This window comes from Microcaecilia unicolor, chromosome 1 (genome assembly GCF_901765095.1).
Source record: "Microcaecilia unicolor chromosome 1, aMicUni1.1, whole genome shotgun sequence".
In the NCBI taxonomy this organism is placed as follows: Eukaryota; Metazoa; Chordata; class Amphibia; order Gymnophiona; family Siphonopidae; genus Microcaecilia; species Microcaecilia unicolor.
Window position 1 is genome coordinate 720,711,861 of NC_044031.1, and position 7,516 is coordinate 720,719,376.

Genomic DNA, 7,516 nt, shown 5'->3' on the forward strand with positions numbered 1-7,516 from the left:
GATAGATAGAGAAAGAACAAAGATACTTACCTGTAGCAGGTATTCTCCAAGGCCAGCAAGCCTTATATTCTGATAATTGGGAAACGCAATTCCACACTGCCTGGTCTGGAGCTTTTAACAAGCTTAACAGAGCTTTTTGGAAGACAAGACATGCTCCACTGCACATGCACGGGTGCCTTCCCGCCCACATCAAGGGGCACGGATACTGTAGTTAAACACTACAGCAAGAAAATTAAAATTAGGAGACAACTCCAAGGGGAAATGGGAGGGTTTGTGAGAATATAAGTCCTACTGTCCTTAGAAAATACCTGCTACAGGTAAGTATCTTCACTTTCTCTGAGGAGAAGCAGGCCATTAATTCTCAAAATTGGGGTATCCCTAACATCCGGGCTCACAAATAACAGTAAACATTGGTCAATTGGAGCAGATGACTGGAACAGGCAGGGATAAGCTGGATCTGACGGCCCAAGGCCTCATGACACCCGGAAGGTGGAGGGACGCTGACCACCGAAACGGGTGGACCGGGGAGGAGAGAGGCACCACACGGTCGCTTGAGGATCAGGAACCGAGCCACAAGCTCCCCAGACGGATCGGGAGAACCAGGAGACCCACTCGAACATCCCTGGACCGAAGCAATAGTATCAACCTGTGGCGGGCCATTAGCAGCACCTGTACCAACCTGTACCAAGGACCATCGAAAGCTGCTGAGAACAGGCCAGGTACGTTCTCGTTTGCTGCGCGGCTCCATTGTATACAAAGGACTAAATAGACTCACTTCCACTCATAGCCTACCAAACCAGTTTAAAGACTTGTAGTCGCTGTTCTTGAGTGTACTGGATGACGGCAGCTCAAAATAGGGAAACAGAGACTAAACAACTCGGCTCCCTTGCTCATAATGACCTGGACAGGTTCAAATCCACACCAGTCCACTCCAATCAATTAAATCCCCACATATTGCTTGATGCAGATATTGCACGCCTGTCCCTACCCGATCCAGACGGACGGAAGACGACCGGAGAGTGCAGAGCAGGAGACCTAGGGAACCTGCACGCCTTGAGAAAACATTCCCAGCCAGGAACCCGACAACCCAGTGCACTCCGGGGGAGCCCGGGCTCGGGGTTTCTGCGCGGAGGGGGTCGGGTGGGCCGTAGTCTGCCGCTCTGGTCGCGCTCGTGGTCCTGTGCACTGCTGCCGCACTCCCCGGCCGGAACGGCCTGGGTGCGAATTGCAGTTGCTGACCACGCGACCGAGACGCCTGCGGTGGCTTCGGGGCACGACCGAGAACCGAGGGAGGTAGAGTCCATCAGCCCCGGCCTGTTCCAGCCCGACGATCCAGCGACCTGTGCGTCGGGCCGACGGAGGCAGCAACAGAGACCGTGGCGAGGCAGAGTCCATCGGCCCCAGCTTGTTCCAATCTGCAGACCCAGCTTTTCCCTGCCTGCTCTGATCCATCGGCCTGATCCAGCCCACCTGCCTGTTCCGGTACATCTGTTCAGAGTGTTCCTGGCCACCTGACCCAGTTTCTCCCTGCTGTTCCATCCAGCCCGCCTGACCCAGCTTCTTCCTACTGCTCCAGTCCACCTGATCGAGCCCGCCTGATCCAGTTCGTCCAGCCTCTCCTTGCTTATTCCAGCTACCTGCTCCAGCTTGCCGCAGTCCGTCTGATCCAGTTCTCCCTGCTTGTTCCAGTCTTCTGCTCCAGCTTATTCCAGCCCGCCTGATCCAGCTCGTCCCAGTCCATCTGCACCAGCTTGTTCCAGTCCGCCTGATCCAGCTCCTCCCTGTCTGTGCCAGCTATCTGCTCCAGCTTCTTCCAGCCCGCCTGATCCAGCTTATTCCAACCCGCCTGTTCAGCTTCTCCCTGTTTGCTCCAGTCCTTCTGCTTCAGCTGTGCCAGCCCGCCTGCTCCAGCTTGTTCCAGTCCACCTGATCCAGCCTCTCCATGTCTGTTCCAGCTACCTGCACCAGCTTGTTCCAGTCCGCCTGATCCAGCTCCTCCCTGTCTGTGCCAGCTATCTGCTCCAGCTTCTTCCAGCCCGCCTGATCCAGCTTATTCCAACCCGCCTGTTCAGCTTCTCCCTGTTTGCTCCAATCCTTCTGCTTCAGATGTGCCAGCCCGCCTGCTCCAGCTTGTTCCAGCCCGCATGATCCAGCTCGTCCAGCCTCTCCCTGCCTGCCCCAGAGTGTCCCAGTCCGACGGATCCAGCTTATCCCTGCCTGTTCCAGTCATCTGCTCCAGCTTGATCCAGCCCGCCTGATTCAGCTCGTCCAGCCTCTCCCTGCTTGCTCCAATCCCTCCCCTCCAGCTGTTGCAGCCCGCCTGATCCAGCTTCTCCCTGCTCGTTCCTGTCTATCTGCACCAGCTTGCTCCAGCCCACCTGCTAGCTTGTTAGCCATTGACTTACCTGCTCTCCAGCTTCTCCCTGCTCGTTCCTGTCCATCTGCACCAGCCTGCTCCAGCCTGCCTGCTAGCTTGCCAGCCATTGACTTACTTGCCTGCCTGCTCTCCAGCTTCTCCCTGCTCGTTCCTGTCCATCTGCATCAGCTTGCTCCAGCCCGCCTGCTAGCTTGCCAGCCATTGCCTTCCTTGCCTGCTTGCTAACTTGTCAGCCATTGAATTACCTGCTCTCCGGTCCATCAATTCCATCAATTCCAAGCCTTCAATCCAGCTTTTCCGCTCTATCTATCTGCTTCTCACCTCAGTCACTACACATACACCTGTTACACCGCATTCACTACTTATGGTCCCCGTCCACATTCTCTTCCTTGCCCTGCCCCTTCCTAATCTTTTTCCCCTCCCCCTACCGCTGTCTACCGCTGGAACTCATTGCCCACCCATGTCCCCTCCCGTCCTGCTCGCTACGGCAATACCCTATTCACCCCCATCCCTCACCACCTCACCATCTCTCTTGCCCCCCTCCTCCTTCCTAGCTCTTAACCTTCAACACTTCCTTCCTGCCATTAACCCATCACCATTCCTCCTAAGTGCATCCCGTCTTCGTCGCCTTCGTCGCCCAACCTCCCCCACCCTCCTCTGCACTTTCTTGCTCCTCCTCTTGCTATCTGCAGGAGACATTAATCCTAATCTAGGCCCCCCTCACCTGTCCTCCTCCTATCCATGCAAACGGTTCCGTGATGTCTCCAATTTCGTCTCTATTCCCCTCTTCCCTCCCCTTCCCATGTGCCCTGTGGAATGCCCACTCGGTCTGCAACAAACTGCCCTTCACCCACGATCTCTTCATCTCTCGTTCCCTTCAACTGCTCGCCCTAACTGAAACCTGGCTCTCCTCTAACGACTCTGCCTCAGTCGCGGCCCTTTGTCATGGAGGTTATCTCTTCTCCCACACTCCCCACCCAGCTGGCCGCGGTGCAGGCGTCGGGCTACTACTCTCGCCCTCCTGTAGTTTCCAACCCCTCCTCCTATCGCAGTCTCACTGCTTCTCATCCTTTGAAGCACACTCCATCCGGCTATTCTACCCATTGCCACTCAGAGTGGCAGTCATTTACCGCCCCCCAAATAAATCCCTCTCTTCCTTCCTCACCGACTTCAATGCCTGGCTTTCCGTTTTTCTTGAACCCTCATCTCTGTCCCTCATTCTCGGAGACTTTAACATACACGTTGATGACCAATCCGACCCTCACGCTTCTCAGTTCCTCACTCTAGCATCCTCCTTCAACCTCCAGCTATGCTCCACCACCCCTACTCACCGAGACGGCCATTGTCTTGACCTCGTCCTTTCCTCTTCCGGCTCTCCCTCCAATTTCCGCGCTTCAGCTCTTCCTCTCTCCAATCATCACCTGATCACCTTCACATTTCTTCACCCCCCCCCCCCTCAGCCCCGTCCAACTTTAACCACTACCTCCAGGAATCTCCAGGCTATTGACCCTCCCACCCTATCCTCTAGTATTTCTAATCTCCTCCCCTCCATCATGTCCTCCGAGTCTGTTGACAAGGCTGTCTCCGCTTACAATGCCACTCTCTCCTCTGCTCTGGACACCCTCGCACCATCCACCTCCCGTCCCACAAAGCGGACTAATCCCGAGCCTTGGCTGACCCCTTCGCTCCTGCGCCCGATCTGCCGAACGCCTCTGGAGGAAATCTCGCACCCATTCAGACTTCCTTCACTACAAATTCATGCTATCCTCCTTCCACTCCTCCCTATTCCTTGCCAAACAGGACTATTACACCCAATTGACCAATTCTCTCAGCTCCAACCCCCATCGTCTCTTCGCCACCCTTAACTCCCTCCTCAAAGTGCCCTCTGCTCCCCCCCACCCCCGCGCTCTCTCCTCAATCACTGGCCGATTACTTCCGCGACAAGGTGCAAAAGATCAACCTTGAGTTCACTTCCAAGCCATCGCCTCCTCTTCACCCTCCAACCCTCTCCCTCAACCAACCAACCCAGGCCTCTTTCTCCTCCTTTCCTGACATCACCGAGGAGGAAACCACTTGCCTTCTTTCCTCCTAGAAATGCACCACCTGCTCTTCTGACCCCATCCCCACCAACTTACTTAACATGATCTCTCATACTGTCACCCCCTCCATCTGTCATATCCTCAACCTCTCTCTCTCCACTGCAACTGTCCCTGACACCTTCATGCACGCCGTAGTCACACTTCTCCTCAAAAAACCATCACTTGACCCTACCTGTCCCTCCAACTACCGCCCCATCTCCCTCCTACCCTTCCTCTCCAAAATACTTGAGCGCGCCGTTCACAGCCACTGCCTTGATTTTCTCTCCTCTCATGCCATCCTCGATCCACTTCAATCCGGTTTTCGCCCTCTACACTCGACAGAAACAGCACTCTCTAAAGTCTGTAATGACCTGTTCCTTGCCAAATCCAGAGGCCACTACTCCAACCTCATCCTCCTCGATCTATCTGCCGCTTTTGACACTGTCAATCATGATTTACTTCTTGCCACACTGTCCACATTTGGGTTCCAGGGCTCTGTCCTCTCCTGGTTCTCCTCCTATCTCTCCCACCGCACCTTCAGAGTTCACTCTCATGGATCTTCCTCCACCCCCATCCCGCTATCTGTCGGTGTTCCCCAGGGTTCTGTCCTTGGACCCCTTCTCTTCTCAATCTACACCTCTTCCCTGGGCTCCCTGATCTCATCTCATGGTTTCCAGTATCATCTCTATGCTGATGACACCCAGCTGTATCTCTCCACACCAGACATCACCGCGGAAACCCAGGCTAAGGTATCAGCCTGCTTATCCGACATTGCTGCCTGGATGTCCAACCGCCACCTGAAACTGAACATGTCCAAGACTGAGCTCATCGTCTTTCCACCAAAACCCACTTCTCCTCTTCCTCCACTTTCTATCTCAGTTGATAACACCCTCATCCTCCCCGTCTCATCTGCCCGCAACCTCGGAGTTATCTTTGGTTCCTCTCTCTCCTTCTCTGCGCATATCCAGCAGATAGCCAAGACCTGTCGCTTATTCCTCTTTAACATCAGCAAAATTCGCCCTCTCCTCTCTGAACACACCACCCGAACTCTCGTCCACGCTCTCATTACCTCTCGCCTTGACTACTGCAACTTACTCCTCACCGGCCTCCCACTTAGCCATCTATCCCCCCTTCAATCTATTCAGAACGCTGCTGCATGTCTTATATTCCGCCAGAACCGATATACTCATGTCACCCCTCTCCTCAGGTCACTTCACTGGCTTCCAATCAGATACCGCATTCAATTCAAACTTCTCCTTCTTACCTACAAATGCACTCAGTCTGCTGCCCCTCACTACCTCTCTACCCTCATCTCCCCTTACGTTCCCGCCCGAAACCTCCGTTCACAGGACAAATCCCTCCTCTCAGTACCCTTCTCCACCACCGCCAACTACAGGCTCCGCTCATTCTGCCTCGCCTCACCTTATGCTTGGAACAACCTTCCTGAGCCCTTACGCCAAGCCCTCTCCCTACCCATCTTCAAGTCTTTGCTTAAAGCCCACCTCTTCAATGCTGCGTTTGTCACCTAACTCTTACCGTTCAGGAAATCCAGACTGCCCCAATTTGACTGCCCCTATCGGACTGACTGTTCACTTGTCTTTTAGATTGTAAGCTCTTTGAGCAGGGACTGTCCCTCTATGTTAAATTGTACAGTGCTGCGTAACCCTAGTAGCGCTTTAGAAATGTTAAGTAGTAGTAGTAGTAATTGGGCCTTGCAATGGCGAGTAACTCAAGATTAACCTGAACCTATATACAAACTGAGTGAGAGTGCAGCCTGGAACAGAATAAAATGGGCCTGGGGGGGGGGGGGGGGAGTTGGATTCTAGATCCCAAACAGATTCTGCAACATTGTCTGCCCAAATTGACTATCACGTCGGGTATCCTGCTTGAGGCAGTAATTACTACTACTACTATTACTTAACATTTCTAGAGCGCTACTAGGGTTACGCAGCGCTGTACAAAATACACAAAGAAGGACGGTCCCTTATGCTATTTCTTATTATTTTCAGTCGATTCCTTCTTCCATTGTAGATGGCTAGTGCACGTAAACACATGTCCCTGGATGAAGCCAGCAGCACAGCTATGCCAAGAAGTATTTTTCCTTGAAGAAAGCTGGTTTCTGATGTATTCAGGCCTCAGGCTGCAGAATCCATATTTAGTTCAGGAAAAGATGGTTCAAACCTAACCAGCAAAAGTGAGGCAGCAGGAAAAGATCCCTACAGGTCGCAGGCATTGGATTCCTTAAAAGATTTCATACCCAAATTAAAAATATTTTTTATAGTCACTTCCAAGTACTACATGCGGGGAGACTGACCTCTGATGTTCTAATGTTAGATGATTTTTATAATCATGCTACTCTTCCCCATTTATCCCCTGAGGCCTCTGCTCTTTTGAATAAGCCACTGAAGGCCTAGGATCTGCAGCAGGCTATTAAAAAACGTAGACCTTGCTCAGCTCCTGGGCCGGATGGTTTCCCAGGGGAATTTTTTAAAATTCTGCAGGTTACCCTTCTAGGTCCCCTTTTATCATAATCTTACTCTGTGGTGGAAGGAAGGTCATTTTCACAACACAAGAATGTGGTCCTCATTATTTTATCCCAAAACCAGGCAAGGAAACCGCGGAGTGAGGAAGGATTCCAGAGGCGATCCCACCCGGGGGATTTATGATGCCTGCAAATTGGTTTAAAAGATTAGTATTTTTCCCTTTCTGATGAAGACTTTTGAAACTCGGCCAGAGTTAAAGGGAGCAGTTATTTTGATGGCAAGATTGAAATGGATGAATGATATGTGATTTTAATGAAGCACAAGCACGAGCACAATATACCCCAAGGGAAGTGAAATAATTATGTGAATATGTGTGTATATCGCATTGTGGGTTGGTTTGTGTAAGATATGTGGGGGAAGAGAGATCAAGGTGTCATGAATTAACATATTCCTCCTTTAGGTTTAAACAAACATTGAATTGTATGTTTTATTATCCATGTATCAGAAGGTAATATGGAATGTACCATAATTTATGGGCGGAGGTTTGAGCTCAAGTCTAACAATATTTAATGTGAGTA